At 42.3% G+C, this 20,682-nt stretch overlaps 1 long non-coding RNA gene across 3 annotated transcripts in view; it reads right to left on the bottom strand.

The window, feature by feature from the left end:
- The window catches only part of LOC309710603, a 61,885-nt gene that overhangs the window by 5,566 nt on the left and 35,637 nt on the right, over positions 1-20,682 (bottom strand). The window contains exon 1 of one of the 3 annotated variants that reach the window (XR_014277765.1): positions 9,436-9,602. The exons of the other annotated variants lie outside the window; for them this stretch is intronic. This is a non-coding gene — a long non-coding RNA (uncharacterized lncRNA). Of the gene's footprint in view, positions 1-9,435; positions 9,603-20,682 lie in introns of those variants that run through there. 3 annotated transcript variants of the gene reach the window in all.

Below are 20,682 nucleotides of genomic sequence, written 5' to 3'. Positions count from 1 at the left end.
AGCCCATTCCAGCTTTGTGCATGTCTACAATCTTATCCCTGACATCGTTTGAGAGATCTTTGGTCTTGCACATGGAGAGGTTGGAATGGAAGAAATTGTTTCTGTGGACAGGTGTGTTTTATATACATATCAAGTTGAAATCAGGAGGACCTCTAATTGATTGAGTGATTGTAACCTGTGTGCCACATGGGCATACAGCTAATCAGTGGCACCCGGTCAATTTTATGTAATGCATTTTTCCCCCTAGATTTTTTTGTTGATATTTTTCTCAACAGAGTAATTAAAGACTGTTCATTTTTTGGAAGTTGACAAACTTCCAAATCCAGCAAAGGATCTAATGATCATTCCCCACTCTGTATGCCCTCTAGACTAAACAGAGTAGCCATCAATAATGTGCAAATATAAGGTGAGCGATATAACTGTCCAGTTATCCCTTGTTTGTGTTTGCTAACATTTTTAACTATTTACCCTTTTATTGTTGTCAAAGTTTGGCATAATCTATAAATTTTTAACTGCTATTGAATTATTTTTCATTTTTCTGTATTATATTCTGTCTGTGAAGCATTTGGGACTGCATGCATACAGGAAAGTTGCCACATAAATAAAGTTGAGTTGAGTTGGAGTTGTTTTCCAGTTTTCCAGATTGTGTCATTAATTTGCAGTCTACACGATTCTGTAAAATGTAACTTGCATTCATAAGCTGCATTTTAAATTATTTATAAGCAATACAGCTTATTCCTTTAATTTACATTCAAGCCATAACTTCTCTGTTAATGAACTTTTCCTTTAATGCAGAATTGCTGTAAAGTACACTTCAGTAAGAGCTCTGCAGATTAATCACTGGCTATCTTTTTGCCATTTAACAATTATGGTAAATGGTAAATGGCCTGTATTTATATAGCGCTTTACTAGTCCCTAAGGACCCCAAAGCGCTTTACATATCCAGTCATCCACCCACACATTCACACACTGGTGATGGCAAGCTACATTGTAGCCACAGCCACCCTGGGGTGCACTGACAGAGGCGAGGATGCCGGACACTGGCGCCACCGGGCCCTCTGACCACCACCAGTAGGCAACGGGTGAAGTGTCTTGCCCAAGGACACAACGACCGAGACTGTCCAAGCCGGGGCTCGAACCGGCAACCTTCCGATTACAAGGCGAACTCCCAACTCTTGAGCCACGATCGCCCTGAAGTTCTTATGTTTCAGGTACATGGGCCAGACGTGGCCGTCAAAAAGGCCAGGTGGGTCTGGTACCAGGTATTATGACAGATATTAGAAATTAGAGCGATGGTGTTCTACTGGTACAGGTGGTTAATTAATGGCATATTTCCAGCCGATTTTTTCTTTTGTGAAAGCGGAAATAAAGAGATTTGTAAAACCTCTGTGGGTGAGAGAATCCAAACACAGGATTGTAACAAATCCGGTTTGTTACTTTTAAATGTGCTGATTGGGACACAACAACAAGACTGGGGCAAAAAATGTCACCTAACACTAATGTTCCCTGTAATTTTTCATGTGTCTGAGAAAACACACAAACTCCCTGAGCGATCTCGTGGACCACTGTGAGCAACAGCAGACGTGTGCACTGTGGTCACGGCAGCATCGTATCCATCCAAGTTACATGGTTTATAAAATAATCAAATTACAGCATTTGCATTTATGTTAGACTACTTTTAATTAACTGCTTTAGCCCACTTACAATGAAAATTTAAAAAAAATCTTGTTCATGACCTTGTGTAGTATGTTAACACTATTGGAAGTAAAAATAACTCCAATTTTGAAAACAACTTTCTGACTTGTATTATGAGTCTGAGTCTGTGGTCTGGGAGAGAGTCCTGTCTGCAAAATACAGTATATAATGACCAGTGTTGGGCAATTAATTATATAGTTACTTCTTCAAAAAAAGTTACTGAGTTTTGCAAACAATAAAGTTCAGACCTATGTGACTGGGGCCTGCAGACAGCTTCCAATCTCAGTTTGGGAAGATGCTAACAAGCTAAGCTCTGAGCTAAGCCTCAAACAAAAAGAGTTTCGACTGACATGAATTACTTTTATTTCTATGTCATTTCTATTTACTTTATTTTTCTATTTACTATTTCTATTTACTTTAAATAATCCAAGGAACAGAACAAAGAAAACATTTGATGTATTTTTACTTGAGAGATTTAACCATCAGCAAGACTATTGACTTGACGTCTGTGTGTCAGTGTGATGTACCAACTGATAGGCTTGCCTAAATCGCATTTACCTTTAGATCCAAATAACAGTTTCCAAAAATGATGCGGGATTTCTCCTTTTCCTCTCTCTAAGAGTCACACAGCAGAGTGCTAAAGGCACACATACATTTATACATCCTTGGGTGGGACAGTCATTAAGCCCTCATAGTCGCGTCTGTCAGCGAGGCCGAGACAACTCTCCCAAACGTCAATACAGGTTTGACACACCTTGGCCCGCGGTGCCCTCTGAGACCCCACGACTGTCCTGTGTGTGTCAGCAGAAACAGAAGTGACTGTGTCAGGCTGCTCTTGCCTCTGTCCCTCCCTTCCTCGAAAGACCTCCATCTATCCCTCGCCACGTCCAGTCCCAGGGGCAGCAGGTCAGTCCTAATTGTATGCTAATCAGGGCACTGCGCCGCCTTTCCAACTGCTGACAATCGATGGGTGACATCAAGGTATTGTAGCCAATTCGAAAGAGAGCCTTCAGAGTAAACAAGTAGGAAAGGATGTGCCTGTCACTCCTGCCCATATGGATTTCTGTATTCTTTATTCACATTTTCATAACTGCGACATATTTCACATGACAGATGATTGTAAAAGAAATGTTTTATTTTCTGCATGAAAGACTAAACTTTAACATGAAGTGTTATCCATCTACCACCTACGAGAGAAACAATAGATAGTTTAAGTGCCACTTTTATGAATATGCTCTTACTCATCGTCAATGACTGTTGATGTGAGTGAATGATGGTGATGGCTCAAGGTCTCCATCCACTACCACTGTAGTGTCTACCCATTTGCTTCCGTTCTCTCACTTTCTCCCTCTGTACTCACACACATTATAATGACACGCTGTTAAATCTGCTCTGACTTCCAGTTAAACCAAAACTGGCAGCTCTAAATGAATGAAACATGGATAAGCGGAGATGACACAGACTCTGATGAATAAATCCCTCAATATGGGATATTTGTAATGAACCACTCTGTATGGGCATATGTGTTCGTGTGTGCATGTGCAAGTGCCTGTGTATGTGAGAAGCGGAAAGTGTTAGCATGCAAAAGTTCGCCGACTGTAGTGTAACTTTTAATGTGAAATGTGATGATTTAAAGTATTTTGCTAATTCTAATGTGTGTTTTGGTGTGATGTAATTATGACTGGGAAAATGTGATGGAAGAAATAAAGATATGAGAAGCACTAGCAAAGAAAGAATATTCAGTGTAGTAGTCTAAGTACAGTTAGGCGAATATGAAAGATCATCACAGGACTTGAAGTACACCTTATGGTTCAGTAGCTTGTAGAACCCCTTTAGCAGTAATAACTTGAAGTAATTGTGTTCTGTGTGACTTTATCAGTCTCACAGCTTTCTGGAGGAATTGCGCTCGCTCTTCTTTGTAATATTGCTTCAGTTCATTGAGGTTCGTTTTATGCACCGCTCTCTTGAGGTCCTACCACAACATTTCAGGCAGGTTGAGGTCTGGACTTTGACTGGACCATTGCAACACCTTGATTCTTTTCTTTTTCAGCCATCCAGTTGTAGATTTGCTGCGATGCTTGGGATTATTGTCCTATTCATGCCTCAGGCTGAGCCAAGCTTTAGCTGTCAGACAGATGGCCTCACACTTGACTCTAGAATACTCTTGTATATAGATGACCTCATGGTCAGCTCACTGACTGCAAGATGCCAGGGTCCTGTGGTTGCAAAACCAGCCTAAATCATCACCCCTCCATCCCTGGGGAGACAGTTGGTATGAGGTGTTTGTGCTGATCTGTTATGTTTTGATTTTCAAGCATGACGCTGTGCATTATGACCAAACATCTCCGCTTTAGTCTGTCCAATGGAGATTGTTCCAGAAGTCTTGTGGCTTGTTCTGATACAACTTTGCATAACTAAACCACGCTGCCATGTTCTTTTTTACAAAGAAGAGGCTTTCTCCTGGCAACCCTTCCAAACATCCACACTTCTCTGTCTTTTTCTAACTGTTCTGTCATGAACTTTAAAGTTTAACATGCTAACTGAGGCGAGCAGAGTCAGAATCTGGGTTTTTTGTTGTTGCTCCAAGCATTGTGCGGTCACACCTTGGGGTGAATTTGTTGGGACGTCCACTCTGAGCAATGTTGTGACATTGTATTAACACACTTGAATGCTCCAGACTAGCAAACTCCCTTTATAGGAGTGCTCACACTTGCTGATGAGCAGTTAATCAAGGACATTTGATTAGCAACACCTGGCTGTGACATAAATAAGGATGTACTAAATTTTTCAAAGGACTGCATAGTGTCCTCTGAAAAACTGTATCTCTAAGCCTGTATGAGTGGAGTCATCCAGTCTGACTACATAATAATGTGCACTGAACATTCATTCTTTAATTTATTATTGATACCTTTTTGCATGTTTTATCCACTTTAAAGTTGACTGTGTTATGTTATGTTTTGTGTTTAGTGGGACAGTTTCCAATTTTGTTGTACTATTCTATAAGTATGAATGTGCAATGACAATAAAGACTTATCTTATCATATCTTACAGAGACTGCATCACTATAGACTTGATGATTCTAAAATATAAAGTAAATCTACTACAGAAGTTCAACTCGGGATTGCTGTGAGGGATTGGAGCCTATCCCAGCTGCCATAGGGTGAGAGGTGGGGTACACTCTGGACAGGTCTGTCGCAAGGTGACTGTTTTCTCAAATGCCAAATATTATAAAATAGAACAAGAACATCAGGCATTGAACAACAGCAGTTCAGTATTGGCAGAACTGCAACATTTTTCAGCACCTTCCACCACTGTCACACATCGCTGTTTTGAAAATATAATTTAGTTCTCTTAAAGTAATATGGTTATCATTTAATTAGGTTTGGACAAAAAACAAGCAAACAAAACTTAAAAACAAACAAACAACATTGTCATGTTTCACAAAAAAGATCTACTAATGACAGTTGGGGCTAACGATTAAAAGAACATTGACTTATAAAAAAACTGAATCCATCCATCAAACCATAAGCAGGTTTCCATCTATGACTTATGTAAAGGGCTAATTAAAAGAAAAAGACAATCCACGTTTTCCATTTGACTCTTATGAACAAATTACTGAAGGTAAAGGAGCTCTAATTTCCATTTTCTATTAACTAATGATCATATTAAGAAAAAATTATATTCAGGGATCTCTCTCTACTGCTGGGGTTTTATCTTTGAACATGCGCTGCAGAGATACTGCTTATACTTTACAGAGTTCTGGTCATTAATACAGACAGTATTAATGACCAGAACTCCAAATATAAAAGTAAAAGCATAATCCAAAATTATCCTTTAGCCATCTCCATGTGTCACCCCTCCAAAAAACAGTATCATCTTCCTCCTTTTCCTTTCACATGAACCCAAGTCTTACAAGTCTTTCCCTCCGTCAATCCACCATCTTTTCCATTCCTCGCACATCTCTCAGTCATTATGTTCCAAATCTCAACCTCTCGTTTTTTCCCCTCCCATCTCTCTCTCTTGTTCTTATCTTTCATCCAACCCAACAGGTCCCATGGCTGCTCTGATTCCCTTTCTGCACTCCTTCCCCCTCATCCCGTCCCAGAGGCCACACGATATCGGGGTCAGTGTAATCCCGCCATACGTAATCTCCTGCTTAATCCTTTCAATCTCCCACGATTAAACACAAAAAGATGTCCAAACACGAGCTGGAAAAAAAAATTACGGTCCATTGCGCAACAAGCTTTGCTCCGGGAGGAGAGCAGAGGGTGAGAATGAGAGGAAAAGATGAGTGAAACAGGGTTATAGCAGTAAATTAGAGGGGGTGTCCTGTGAAGAAGGTTCAACATCAACTTTCATTGTTAAGCCAGGATTTCTAAATCTCACAAAAGGGTGTGTTTGAGAAAGAACGCTGGCAGACATTATTCATCTAGTTTACGTGTACTGCTTCATTTTATAGCACTGCTAATGTGGACTTCAACACTTCTTACTGCAGCTAAGAATCTGTATCACTCAAACACAATATCATCAAGGAGGACTTAACGCTGGTGCTGTATATCGTTCACTGTAATCCAAAGATCTGATCATAACCTTCTCTGGAGCAGGTTAAATATGCAGCATAAGCCAGGTTTAAACAGAGCCATATCGGTGACATTGAAAACTTAAAGCTAAACAGACCCCACACTACACCCGTGCACATAACTTTGCAAACCTGTGCCTAAATACATTAGAGAAATGTATGAGCTTGAGCATTCTTGGGGCACCAGTGGGTCTGGTAAGATTTTGGGAATCAATGTAAGGCAGCACGTCTACGATGCTGTGTGGTTAACAATGCAGAAATCCTAACAGTCTCTAACTTGTCTTTCATCTCTTTGTCCTTTTAACCCCCTCCCCGCTTAAGAAAGCTGCACAAAAATCAGATCATCACGACGCTCTCTGTTCAACATCGTTGTCATTCTGCGTACAAAAGACCTCCGTGTTGTAAAAACAACAACGCGAGCGACACAGGCAGAATGTCAATCTTAGCTAAACTCAAATATTGCCCTTGAAGAACGAAAGGGGTAAACTTATTCGCTGCAAGCGGTGATGAAAAAGCTCCCCAGTGCACGAGCCTTCTGTCATCCCAGAGGAACAAACGAGGTCATAAACCCTGGCTGCGTGAATCCCCACACTGTCACCCAATGGGACTTTGCTGCTGCCGTCGTGTGTGCTGCTGTTGCTGAAGATGTGGCAGTTGGGCCAGATCACATGCGTCCTGGAACGGGACCCTAAACAGAAGTTGGGGAAATGTTCTGCTGTTAGGAACGTCTGGATTCCCGGCTGACAGTGGCACAGCGAACAATGCCACTCTGGATCGATCCCGCAAGGACAAAGCAGATGCTTTAAGAGAGAGATGAAAATGGCCTTGGTTACTGGCCTGCAGGTGACTTCCCAGCACACTACAGGAGAGGGAGGTGACCTTGTTTGTCTCTGGATTCTAGCAGCTTCTGAGATTTCTAACTCGTTACAGTCAAGTTAAGGGGCATTGTTTTGTACTGCTTACAGCAATTAAGGGATAATTAATTTCCACTACTCACAGATGTTACCTCCATAGTCACCCAGCGTGGTCTAAAAAGTAGTGATATAAATATCGCCTTATAGGTATGGTTAGCTGTTCAAAAAATGAGGACCCTAATGCAGGCAAAACACACTTAATAGGATTGCAGGATTAGCCTGGAAATGTAAAGAGTCCCAAAAACAATGAGGAGCACTGGGAAAACTAGGAATAACAGGAGCAGGGGAAATAGAGGCTGTTAAACAGATTATCTGACAGAGACAAAAAGAAAGACTAAATACACACAGAGGACTGATTAGGGAATGAGACACAGGTAGGCTGGAAGTGCAACACGGAACAAAAGCCAGCAAAGATAACAAGGACTACCACAGTGTTCCTCTGGTGACATGGTTCCTTATATGGAGAGAAGTGTTTCCCCCCTCCTAGATCAACTATGAGTGGTATTAATGCAAAGTGGAAGCATTTAGGAACCACAGCAACTCAGCAGCAAAGCGAATTACAGAGCGTGGTCATCGAGGGCGGAGGCACATAATGCATATAAGTCGCCAGCACTCTGCTGACTCAGTGACAGCAGAACTCCAAACCTCTTCTGAGATTAACATCAGTGCAAAAGCTGTGCGCCAAGTGCGTCGTGGCATGGGTTTCCATGGACACACAGCTTTATGTAAGCCTTATATCACCAAGTGCATTGGACAGAGTAGTTTACACAATGCCGCTCTGGAGCAGTGGCAATGGCTGTCACCTATAGGGAATGGGGCACATCGGTGCAGGTGGGATAACATTTTTCTGGGCTTTGTCCTGGGCACCATAGTTCCTCCCACTTTGGACAGCTCTAACTTTGTGGGAACAGTTTGGCACTTTTCTATCCCAGCGCACAATGCAAGGTCCATAAAGCCAGAGTTAGCCGAGCTGGAACAGAAGAACTTGAATGGCCAACACAGAGCCCTGACCCTCAAACCCCATCCAAAACCTTTGGGATGAACTAGAAAGGTGACTGCGAGTCAGGCACCTCCCATCCAACATCAGTGTCTGACCTCACAAGTGTTCTTCTGCATGAATGGGCAAAAAAATCCCACAGACACACTTTAAAATCTTGTAGAAAGCCTTCCGAGAAGAGTGGAAACTGTCATAGCTGCAAAGAGGGGACCAACTCCATACTCATGCCTGTGCATCTAAAGAGGATGTCATAAAAACATCTGTATGCATAGTGCAGAAGACCCAATACTTTTGTCCTTTTAGTGTGTGATACATAAGGGCACTGTGGATTGTGTTGACCCAATGTATTTTAACGCAATAGAGCACCACGTTGTTAATAATTTACAGATGAAAATATAACAAATTGACTTATTACATGTGAGTTATCTTCAGTCACAGGTTTGGAAGAGAGAAAACACTTTCCTTTCCTTTCCTTTCCTTTCCTTTCCTTTCCTGTCTGTCTCATGTTCCTCATCCCTACCTTTCCAGGACTTGTTTGATTGAACACTTCCTTATAAAGTTTGCCCTCTCTTTATCATTCTGTAGATTTAATAAACTTCCTGTTAAATCCCTTTTGGTCCATAATTCTGCATTTGAATTCCTATTTTGGTAAACCATAACAGCAAGTGGGAAAATTTAACAAGATAATCAATGATTAATTTGTCAGTGTGAAAAACGACAGCTCCCACGTCACCATAACCACTACCCCCCCCCCCCGATCCATCGCATTCATCAACAGTCTCCCTAAATGCCAGCTTTTCAAGCCTGCAGAATACTTAACTAGAGTCGACTTGGAAACTATCTCCACTAAAGGCTGCAAAAGCATAAGTAAAGCATAAAAATTATTGGATTTTTTTTTAAAGTCACTCATTATTTTTGGTTATGTCCATTATTGTGATTGCAGATGATGTTTTCTTATGCCTTAAACACAAAGTGGGAGAAAAAAGTATTGCCGCTAGTCTAAAAATCCCAACAAATGTCGTGAAAAATCGTGAAAAGTTTCTTCACACAAAGTAGTTTTAATGACAGTGAATTTTATATGTATTTTTCAATGTTCCAAGAGGCTTAACAAACACACACAAAATCTATCACATCCTACCATCTCTCTCGCAAATCACAGTTTTATTGTTACGGCTTATTCTGGACATTTGTCATAGGCTTCTTTAATGGGGGAAACTTGAGTAGCGGGGGCAGATGACAAACAGCAATACTTCCGCATCTCTTATTTCACACACTTATGTGAATCCAATACCACTGGAGCAGCACCGGCCCCCTTTTTTTTCTCCCCCATTCCTCTGCTCAGCACTCCATCCACTGGAAAAAGTGAGCACAAACACAGAGAAAGAGTGAGAGAAGTGTGTGTCTGTGTGCGTGTGTGTAACATCAAGACAAAGATAAAGAGATGGAAAAAGGGTTAGTGGGTGCAGCAGAGAGCAGAACAGGAGAAGCGTGGGGAGCCCGAGGAGGGAGGGAGGGGGCTGGGGTGATGTTAGCGGTGGTGGGGCAGCACGCAGGAGAAGAGAGGGGGAGACTTACAGTTTTCTTCAGGAGACATGATATAAAGTGGGGGAAAAAGAAGATAGAAGCGTTTCAGATGAGAAGACGAGTTGAAAAGAGCGAAAGAGAGAGTGGAGGAGAAACAGAAAACAGCTGGCTTAGAGGAATGCGGCGGAGAAGGAGAAAAAACCCCTCGTGTGAAGGCGAACCTGCATAATTCATGTTCTGCTCCTTTTAGAAACAGCAGCTTCATCAGGACAGGGCTGCTTCACTGTAGCAATGCAGTGTGTGTGCGCATGTGTGTGTGTGTGTGTGTGAGAGAGAGAGAGAGAAACAGAGTATGTGATGCGCCGAATTCTGCTTGTAGTGGCATGTTTGTTAGTTGTGCGCTTTCTCTCATCGCTGTACTTTTTCCACCGCGCTTGTGTGCAGTGCATCTAAGCACACAGATGTTCACGTGCATGTGTGTGTGTTAATCTGGAAGTGGATGTGTGTGTCTTCACCTTGCTCTGCTCTTCACCCTCACTCTCCCTGACTGCACTCTACAAGGCCATTAGAGCTCTCTGAGGCCCACGGAGGCTGCTCGTCTCTGTGTCTGCTTTCATGTGTCAGTGAGTGGGCCCTAATGTGTGTGTGTGTGCACATGTGTGTGTATGTGTTCACAGCTGTGTGTCAACCCTACAAAGAAAGCATGGTAAAGCTAAACCGCAGTATGTTTAGCACGTGCCGGGCATATTTTATAATCAGAATATGGAAGTTTTCCTTTTTGTGTGCGTGAGAAATATCAATACACAGGTGTGCGAGTGTGTGAGAAGCACACAGTGAGAAACCTTGTGTGCGAGCATCTACTGATGCAGCGGCCTGTGCACACACTGCGTGCAGCTGCAAACCAGTCTCGGTAGGGTTGCGAAAGGGGGGCTCAGCAGGCAGCGCTGGTCTGATCAAAAGATCCCCGGGTCTGTGGAATACACGGCTCCAGCTTTACCACTGTTGACTGCTAGATTAGCACGCTGAGAAGAAACATCACCGTACAAATAGATGGATAAAAAAAAAAAGTTCTTAAGAAGAATCAGCGCTCCCACCCACTCTTCTCACAACCAATATGTTAAAATGTGACAATGTTGTTACAGCTCTGCAACAAGGAAACAAAAGGGAGAGCAGAGGGTGAGCAAGAGAGACATCTTTTGTTTTGAGAAGAGTCACAGCAGTTAACTCGGATATATTACAGATGTCATCACAGCGGATCATGGGTACATGTTAGGAGTTTTCTCATCTGTATGTGATACACAGGTACTGAAATGGGCTATAAATTAACCATCTATACAGGGATGTCAAACATAAAGCTGGGGGCCAGAACTGGCCCTGCAAAGACTCAAATCTGGCCCAGTGTACTGCTTTAGAAAACATGAAGGAATGTATAGATTTTGAGGTTTCATAGTTTTTCCTACTGAGAAAGACCTCCACCCAATCACCATCACACTACATCAGAGTTATCAACTAACACATAAACAGGTAAAACCCCTTTAAAGCCTGAACCATGAAAAAATTGCCAGAAATTTAGAATTTTTTAAAAATAGAATCTTTATTGAACATCAAAAACTCGATAACACACTTCCCAAATGTGATACGTTAGGCTTTACTAATGATTAAATGTTTAAATGAATAAAATGAAAAAAACTAAAACAAAAATTTTTTATATACTTTATATGTACAGGACAGTCTGGGCATTGAACTACCAGAACTTTTTCTGTAATTTTTCATATTTATGCCTTTATTAAATACTTTCATTTCCACTGTTTATGTCCCATTATTTAAAAATGAGTTTGACACCCCTGCACGGTAGTGTGAATTTTCTTTTTCTTTCAAAAAAAACCCCCACCCTACTTTTTGAGAGCTTGGGGGTGTCCCTGTTGATATATCAGTCCCCACCTTCCCCCTTAACCAGAAATTAGTTTGCTGCCTCAGGCACAACAATGTGCCATAAGGGTACCAAAATGTCACAGTTTCCTGTCTGTACTCATGTAGTAGATCCATGAGAAAACTAAAAAATGTATTCCAATGATAAATAACAACCAATAAGAGTGTGTGTGCGTGTGTGTGTGTGTGTGTGTGTGTGTGTGTGTGATGTTTTAGCCTGTATGTCATCAAGTTACTGTTAGGGGGAGTGACCCTAACTGACCAATCACATTCTTTCCTCCGATAAAAACAATGATTTTGCCCATTTCCTGTAATTTGGTACAACTTCATGTCAGTTGTTGGTGTGCATAAAGAGGTTCTCGTCGTGATCCTGGTCCTTGCTCCAACAAATCAAATGACTTACTCAGCATCAAATGTTGATTCTGCCTGATGTCACGGTCCATTTGAATCAAGTGTTTTGAACCAGGTAAGCACCCAAAAACCTAAAGCAAGCAGCCCAAGGACCAAGCATGGCTTTACCATTATTGCCCAAGGAAAAGTGTAATAAAAGCATAAAGTTGGCCCGAGGCAGCAAACCAAAAAAATTTATATTTTAGTAAATGAATTAAGTCAAATTCTGTCTTTAAACAACTAAATATACTTCTTCACATATTCATGACATGTATATATATATATTTTTCATAGTTATTTTAATTAAAAATGCAGAAAAACAATATTAGTCTCAGCAGTAGCCCCATCACCACACCAAAGGTCAAACCCTCATCAGTAAAACTCATTTTACTGATCAGTGCTGAGCCCTGTGTCTTTACATAAACTAAATAACTCAGTGTAATAACCAAAGATATGCCAAACAGGATTCATTATAGTTACAGAATAGCACAAAAAAGCCTTGTTTTCAATGCTTATACGAAGCAAATGATAAAAACTATGACCTGTTAACATTAACTTAGCCACATTCTGATAAAGCATTTTACCTTCAGCTGTGAAAACCTATTGACAGGAGGATTTTGGGCCATGATTTCCTGCAGCTCTACCCAGGTTGTCCATGAGTGATATTAGAGATGGTCTTCAGCTTTGTGCAGCTTTGACCAAAGTTTGCTTTCACTTTTGTAGTCAGTGTAATATGAGAAAGCTTTCTGTTTTTTTTTTTTAAAGCGACCTAAACTATGACAAACTTTGAAGAGGATGCTAAAAACACTTAATGATCGGCAAACATTTGATGTACAATTTGCACAATCCATCTATCAAGTTTTTTTTAACCAGTGGGTCATAGGATAAAAGGCGGAGTACCCTTTGGACAGGAAGCCAGCCTGTCCATTTATGTCAACTTAAATTATCTCCCTTTCTCTATTTACTATTACCAAGCACAGGAACCTTGTGTATAATAAACTCTTTGGAAAGACAGAACAGGTTGACATTTTTTTCCCATCAATCGTACTGTAACAGTATTCACTATTGGTGTGATAAAGGGTTAAGGTGTGATTTTGGCAGGTGGGGAAAAAAATAATTAGAAAAAGTCCCACTGAAATTTCTGTTGTGAGCTGCAGTTTTGTTTTTAATTATTAAATGCAAAGTGATGTGTAAACACACAGAGCTTGAAAAGAGGTGAGTGAAGAAGAAACACGATGGGATGATGGGAAGCCCCCAGCATCAGCAGCAGGTTAGTTTTCACAGAACATGGGTTGTGTTGATTTTGTTATACATTTTTTACACTAGAATTGCATCAGAAAGAAACTTTTTCAGAGCCACACTGAGAAAACAAATAACTTAAGCCAACGATGTATCAGACATATATTAATATACTGCAGATGCGGGGAGGAGGCACTGTACGGGAAGAAGCTGAAAAGATATAAACCTGTCCTTTAGTTGTGTTTACGCAGTCATACCAAGTGCCTGTAAATATCCCACTGCCCAGCAAGAAACTCCAATCAAATATTAGTGTGATTAAATTTTCTTTTTAAAATGCTGCCTGTCGGCATAGCCACGTGCTAAAGCTTACTCCGGGGTTTTAAATATGTATTTTGAAGGTTGTTTGGGTTTTAATGTTATTCAACAGGGTGACTTGATTAGAGGAGTGTTTGTTGGATCCCTTCCTATTACTCTGGATTATGGCTCGGCCAAATACTTTCATTAGCGTGGACCTTTTGAGTTTTGATCTGAACACGGATTATAGGATATTTGCCACTTTTGCCCTCTTGACCCAGGTCACATCCCCCACCTGCTTTCATGCTGGAGTGAGTGCAATGGGGGTCATGGAGGAACACAGGAAGGCCCTACTCTGAGAGAGTACGCAACGCCCATAAAAATGGACTCAGATCGGCCACTAAACAAGCAGCTTTTTTGATTCTCACTAATTGTGAAATGGTTAAACATTCTATGCGTGTTTCTCTGCTGCGCTTAAGCCTCCGTACAACCGCAGTCTTCCTCCAGCCCTCAGATGAGCTTCGTCAATTAGAGCACAGGCCAAAGCGCGGCATGTTAATTCACAGTAAAATATTCCTCCTCCGGCGCTAATTAGGTGCTAGCTGTGGTCGAGAAGCGCCGTACACTGAGCAGGAGCAGCCTGTGCTGCATAGCAGTCCCCCAGTATCGTTTGGCTGACCAAAGCAGCCGCGATAACAGGGAATTATTTTAATTAACTGGTGCCGCCTTCTGCAGCTAATGAGCCTAGTTAAAACGAATCCGACATCTTGCTGCAGCATGCGCACGTTCCTCGAATCTAGAACCAGGACCATGTACTCAAAAAGAAAAATGTGTGGATACATAAATTACAAGGTGAATACTTAAGAAACAGTACTTGCCTAGATAAGCAAGTACTTTGAGTACCGTGAGCAAAAACTGGCTCACCGGGAGACGATACAGTAAGCATCAGAGAGAGTCAAAGTTCTCATGTGCACCTGAACGCTACATGTGTGGCCTACCGTGACCGTGATATGCAGGTAGGTACAGCGTACTGAAGACGAGACAATGGCCTCTTGTTCATAGTCTACACTCAGACACCAGAATGATAAATTTCTAGCATGAATGTAGGAGAAGGACACTTTTTTCTTCCGACTGAGTCAGAGTGAGAAAAGAGTAGGCTTTGAAACTGTGCCCAGTCTCCTGTACAGCGCAGCAGAGGAGGGAGAAAAGAAAAAAAAAAACAAGCTGGCCCTCAACGTGGTTATTACTCTTCAGTTGTGTAACAGCGACATTTGCCCCCAGTCTGGAGCACATTCATCTCTACCTCCTAACCACCTGCATTTTAGAACTGCTGGCTATCACATCTTAACCCAAACCACTAAAAGAAAAGAAAAAAAATTTGCTTACATATTGTTTAACCTCCATCTGCTACACATGAATGGAGTGACGAGAGTAGCACAGTAGGCTCGGACACAGATGTTAACTGACCTACTGAGTTGCTGAGAGCAGGAGCCTGCAGCATCGCACTGTGACAATGTGTTATGTGTGTGTGTCTAGTGAGGAGAAAGCACGTTTGCATTGGGGAGGCCGCTGAATTCTAGTAGCTGACGCGGGAGATTAGGGCGACATCACCCTAATGAGGTAATCGTCATCAGGGCCGTAGCTAACTAGCTCCGAGGCAACCCGCACCACCCTCGTGTCCACTCGAGCACACTGCAGATGTCCGACCTCAAATCAGCAACCCTGGCCTCTTAGCGAGATGCTGTTGTTAGTACAGAGGCTCTCATTACCTTTACTTAGGAGCTGAACTTTAAATTAGTCAGCGTGGCATATTCATTAGCTTGCCCGAATTTAGCTCCTCTAACCCACTAAAGTGCAACAGCACACTTCATCTCCACATCACACATCTTGTCGTCATACTTAGCCTCTCATCTAAAACCAAGCGGCGGCAGCAGTCAAGGTCATTTGATGAGAGCGAGAGGTGTATGTGATGTGAATTCACTTGCCGGATTGATTCCTCCCGTACGTCCTAATGATCAAACCCTGGTGGATTTAGAGGATAGTCAGGCCCCTTAATGAGAGTGCGGAGGATACCGGTGTACAGGGAAATGAGATACTGTAAGGTACACGGTGTTACAGTAGGGAGTGCCAAATAAGAGGCTCTTTCATGGCGTGAACTGCTGATCGTGTTAGGAGTGAGAGAGGAAAAGCCCACCTTGTCTTGTTAAAAATCAAACTGACGAGCTTGAAGTTGAATTTCAAGAGCATCTTACAGCTTTCTGTTTTTAAGACACTGTATGTGATGCGTAAGCATTTCCAGTGGTAAGTAGTAGTCTTTCAAAATGACTACTGAATGCTGCTACTGTAGTTCAGTAAGCACATCAGGTTCACAATTTTAGAAAATTATTTTTCCCAGATTTTGAGATCACTGTCTTTAGTACCTTCTTCTGCACAGGCAGTAAAACTGGAGGTTAATGTAATTTTATTTGTAGCACTCAAAGTATTAGAGATAAACTGCCTTTCTAATCAGTTTGGATCAGAAAAACTTGGTAATTTGTTATTACATTTACATTTAAAAAAGTTCTTCTTTGTAAGAGGACTGATCTCACAAGCCATCACGTGGTTCAGCCTTCCATCTTGGGAACCACTGATATCGATTAGCAGCATCGGCTGCTTTTTTTTTGGATGTTTTTGAAAATCAGACAGTTTGTTCTTGTGATTAAATGGTCTTTCAACTGACCAGAAATTCAAGGAAATTTTTCTTATTCCGTAACGCTTACATAAGGTGTTTTAACTCTTTGGGTTCAGGCGATAAAAGGTACTTGTGTGGGGTGGGATTATAATCTGCCCCTTCACCACAGCAACGAAAACAAGCTGAGAGTGACCCAGTCTCTCTGAAGCCGTAACAGGCGCTGAAGGACACCTTGCGTGTTACCGAGACGCGCCAGCAGCTTTGAAATTGCGACAATAATTGACAAGACTGAATCAGAATGAGCTACTTGAACCATACATCCCATAATTACATGCTTTATATTCACCTCAAATGGAGTACATTTTGCTGATGTAGGCCATGCCTTTTTCACTTGTATTTTATTTTTTTTTGCAAACGATGTCTAGTCAAACTACCTGCAACCTCCCTATCATACCCTGGGGTACTTGTCTTGGGTCTAAATTGCGTGGGGCTGCTTGGACCCTATTATAATTGCTTGCAATTCTATTTTTTTCTGCTTTTACTCACTCATTTGCTGCAAGATAGTAACTTGCCAGGCAGGGAAGGGGGGCAATTAAGATCAACCCTAAAATGAGCAGAGGGAGAAGAAGCAGCACAGAGACAGAGAAAGGCAATGAAGTCCAGAATAATGGAATAACAACAAACCAGAAAAGAAACAAGCATAACAAATGTTGGCTCTGAGATGGAGGTCTGTGGTATTTCCTAGTTGGGTCCTCCATAAATCAGACTCCTCTGGATATGTGGACATGAGGGTTTTTGTAGCCCGGAACTCATTTTGGATTTAAACACGTCTTTGCTTGCTATGATTGAGCAAGTGGAGGTGTATGTGTGACAGTACAACACGGCACTAATGAGATCCCAAACCAGCACCAAGCAATGCTGGAATTAGTGCCTTTCACACCTCCTCCTCCTCTTCCCCCTCTACCCAACAGCCCCTTAATTCTCCCAACCCTTTGACTGGCTTTATTAAAACCTGGACATGAGGCAGAGTTGAAAAATGAGCTGAACTCAATCACGGCTTTAGACGGACGCAGTCGGGGTTGTGTGCTCTGAGGGGGGGAGCGGAGGGAAATGACCTATGAAATACAGCCTCGTCTCAGCCCTCGCTACACACATGTAGAGTTAGAGTGTGGGCTGCGCACACACACTCACACATGCTTGTGCAATCCTACGCGTATACATGCGCATGCCAAGCATTGGAGCAATTATGTGATCTGTGTTTCGTGTAAGAGATGGAAGCGGACAGGGTGCCGTTTCATAACGAAGTCTTTGCTCGAGACAAAGCCCGAGCGGCGACGAGCGCTCTGATTTAACAGATTACAACTGAGTAAACAGCCGCACGCGAAGAAAAAAAATATAATGAAGCAGTTATGAAAATGATACATTTTAAATAAGATATATCAACACAATCTCCTGGTGTCGGCAGCCAACTCACACAGTGGGCCTTACCAGATGACAGCGCTTAGAGAAGTAAAGCAAACACTGTGCTGCTTCTTATCAAAGAGCTCCTGCTGTCTCTGACTGGTTTTAATGAGGGATTAGCAGTAAAAGATAAATAAACAAATTCTGATTTTACTATTCACTCGCGTCTTACAGTGTTCCATCGTTCTCTCGCCCATCAAAGACCTAAGCAGATCTGAGTGATGGAAGATTTTTTGTTTGTTTGTTTTGGGGGGTTTTTGTGTGTTTTTTGGTCAATGCCAAAGCTGTAAAATCTTACTGGCTCATTGGAGCTCATGCTTTGCTGTTTTCTCATTGATTTTTTGTTTTTGTGTGTGTGTGTGTGTGTGTGTGTGTGTGTGTGTGTGTGTGTGTGTGTGTGTGTTAGGGGTTACACTACTTTCAGTGTTTGACTGACCAACTTATTAGCTGTGGCTCACAGAACAGCAGGGAGTATGTGTTCCTTGTCATTAAGGTGCTTTGCTGGGTCATTAGCAGTTGAGCAGGACTGCAGCACAAGGAGGAAAGCAACATGTACACACCCACAAAAATGCACAAATACACACACACGCACACACAGGATGAGCGTGGGTGGGTCACCACTGACTTCAGCCCGTGGCCTCGCTCCACAGATGATTAAAGCCAGTGGTGACACAGAGAAACAAGCGTGCGTGCGCAGGCAAATGCGTAAAACAAACATACAAGTGAGCATGCTCACATGCAGACATGAAGAGGAAATCTGCACAGCAGTGATGCTGCCATATACAAAGGCAAATAAACAACTTTTGATCAGCTTTCAGGGAGAAAAAAAAAGCTGATCCAGAAACAAAAGATCCTCAAAAAGCGACAAACAGTGACAGTGGCGCAGCACGTTCAGGGGAAGACTATGGGTGGACTGCCCATAAACTGTAAAAAAAACAAAAAACAGAGTTCAACTTTAGACAACAGATTAACATATTAAGTCAAAACCTGAAGCTAATCTGCAGGCTGCGTCCCCCTACTTGCTCTCTTCCCCCCTCTCTGCCTCGCCCTCATTAGTCGGGTACATTAGCTTTGCTGCTACCCTTCGAGCCAAAGAAAGAAAATAGAGCCTGCGGCAAAGTGACCTTCTGGGGATGGAGGGAGGCCAGGGGAATTTTCTGACACCACTGATCTCCAGCAAGCTCAGCCTCGCCTCAGACAAAACTCTGATCTGATGCAGCCACCGGTGATTGACGGGGGAGATGGAGTGAATTTTAAGTGTAGTTCCTATGCGAGAGGAGATCATTTGACTACTGACTGACAAGCCTGCTGATGGCTGCTAGCAAATTAACTCCTTGAAGAAATGTCACGAAGGAAGATCTGAGGTGGAGAAATGTCTTGCGTTTGATTAAAGAAGAGGGGGATACACAAAGGATAGGGTTGATCAAAAAAATGGGCTGCTAGTTCCTCGTAGAATTAACCTGATAAACATACTCTTGAAGGTCTTGAAAGCTCTCCAAAGAAATGTTACCCAGAGACACGATCCTTTGAGAAGTACCCAGGGAAGCATAATTGAAAGTTTGCCTTTGTCTTTTTCTTCATAATCACCACTGCAGCTATATCAAATTTTGTGGCCATAGCTTTGGGCGACACTTGAGAGACCTCCAGTGCCCCGGCATTACCGCCCGACCCTGTCACAGTCAGCGCTTCTGCATAGAGCACTGCTCAGCATGTCACATAACCTGCAGTTCACCGTGTATTTGTTTTTTTGCATGCTCATGTAGATAGATAAGAATATATCGCCAAAAGTATTCACTCATCTGCCTTCACACGAATATGAACTACAGTGACATTCTTAATCCATACAGTTTAATATAATGTCAGCCCACCCTTTGTAGCTGTAACTGCTTCAGCTTTTCCGGGAAAAATCACGTTTGTGAGGTCGGACACTGATGTTGAATGAGAAACCCTAGCTTGCATTCTCTGCTCTAATTTATCCTAGAGATGTTGTGTCGGGTTGAGGTCAGGACCAGTCAGGTTCTTCCACCCCAAATTCGCTCATCCGTGTCTTTATGGACCTTCTTTCGTGCACTAGTGTGGAGTCATATTGCAAGAGGAAAGGGCCATCTTCAAGGTGCTTCCACAACGCTGGGAGCGTGAAATTTTCCAAAATATCTTGGTATACTGAAGCATTAAGATTTCCTTTCACTGGAACCAAGGGGCCGAGTCCAACTCCTGAAAAACAACCCCACACAATAATCCCAGCACCACCAAACTCTACACTTGGCACAGTACAGTCAGACAAGTACCATTTTCTTGGCAAGTGCCAAACCCGGACTCATCCATCAGATTACCAGATGGAGAACTGTGATTTGTCACTCCAGAGAACACGTCTCTACTGCTCCAGAGTCCAGCGGTAGTATGCTTTAAACCAATACATCCAATACTTTGCATTGTACTTGGTAATGCAAGGCTTGGATGTGACTGCTTTGCCATGGAAACACACCCCATGAAGCTCTCTATGCACTGTTTTTGTGCTAATCTGAAGACCACATGAAGTTTGGTGGTCTCTGCAGAAAGTTGGCGGGCATTGCTCAATATGCCCCTCTGACCCCACTGTGATTTTACGTGGCTTACTACTTTGTTACTGAGTTGCTGCTGTTCCCAATTTTTACCACTTTGTTATAATACCACTAACAGCTGACAGTGAAATATTTGGTAGTGGGAAAATCTTCCGATTGGTTTAGCTGGACAGCTGGCATCCTATCACACAAATGTTTGTAGAAGCAGTCTGCATGCCTAGGTGCTTCATTTTGCGCACCTGTGGCAATCCAGTCTCACATTAAAAAAAAGAACTGATGATGATGGTGCTTGATGTGATCGATAGAAAGACAAGCAGATAGATTGATAGATTTAATAATATGTCGTCGATACTACTGTTTGTACCACCACCTTAAAAAACCTTGAATGTCGGGCACCAGATGCTGCCACAGATTCACTGGCCTTGCAA

The sequence above is a fragment of the Aulonocara stuartgranti genome (assembly GCF_965226115.1).
Source record: "Aulonocara stuartgranti genome assembly, chromosome: 7".
Taxonomy (NCBI): domain Eukaryota; kingdom Metazoa; phylum Chordata; class Actinopteri; order Cichliformes; family Cichlidae; genus Aulonocara; species Aulonocara stuartgranti.
Note: the sequence above shows the minus strand (reverse complement) of the source record. Positions and strands in the feature narration are given on the sequence as shown.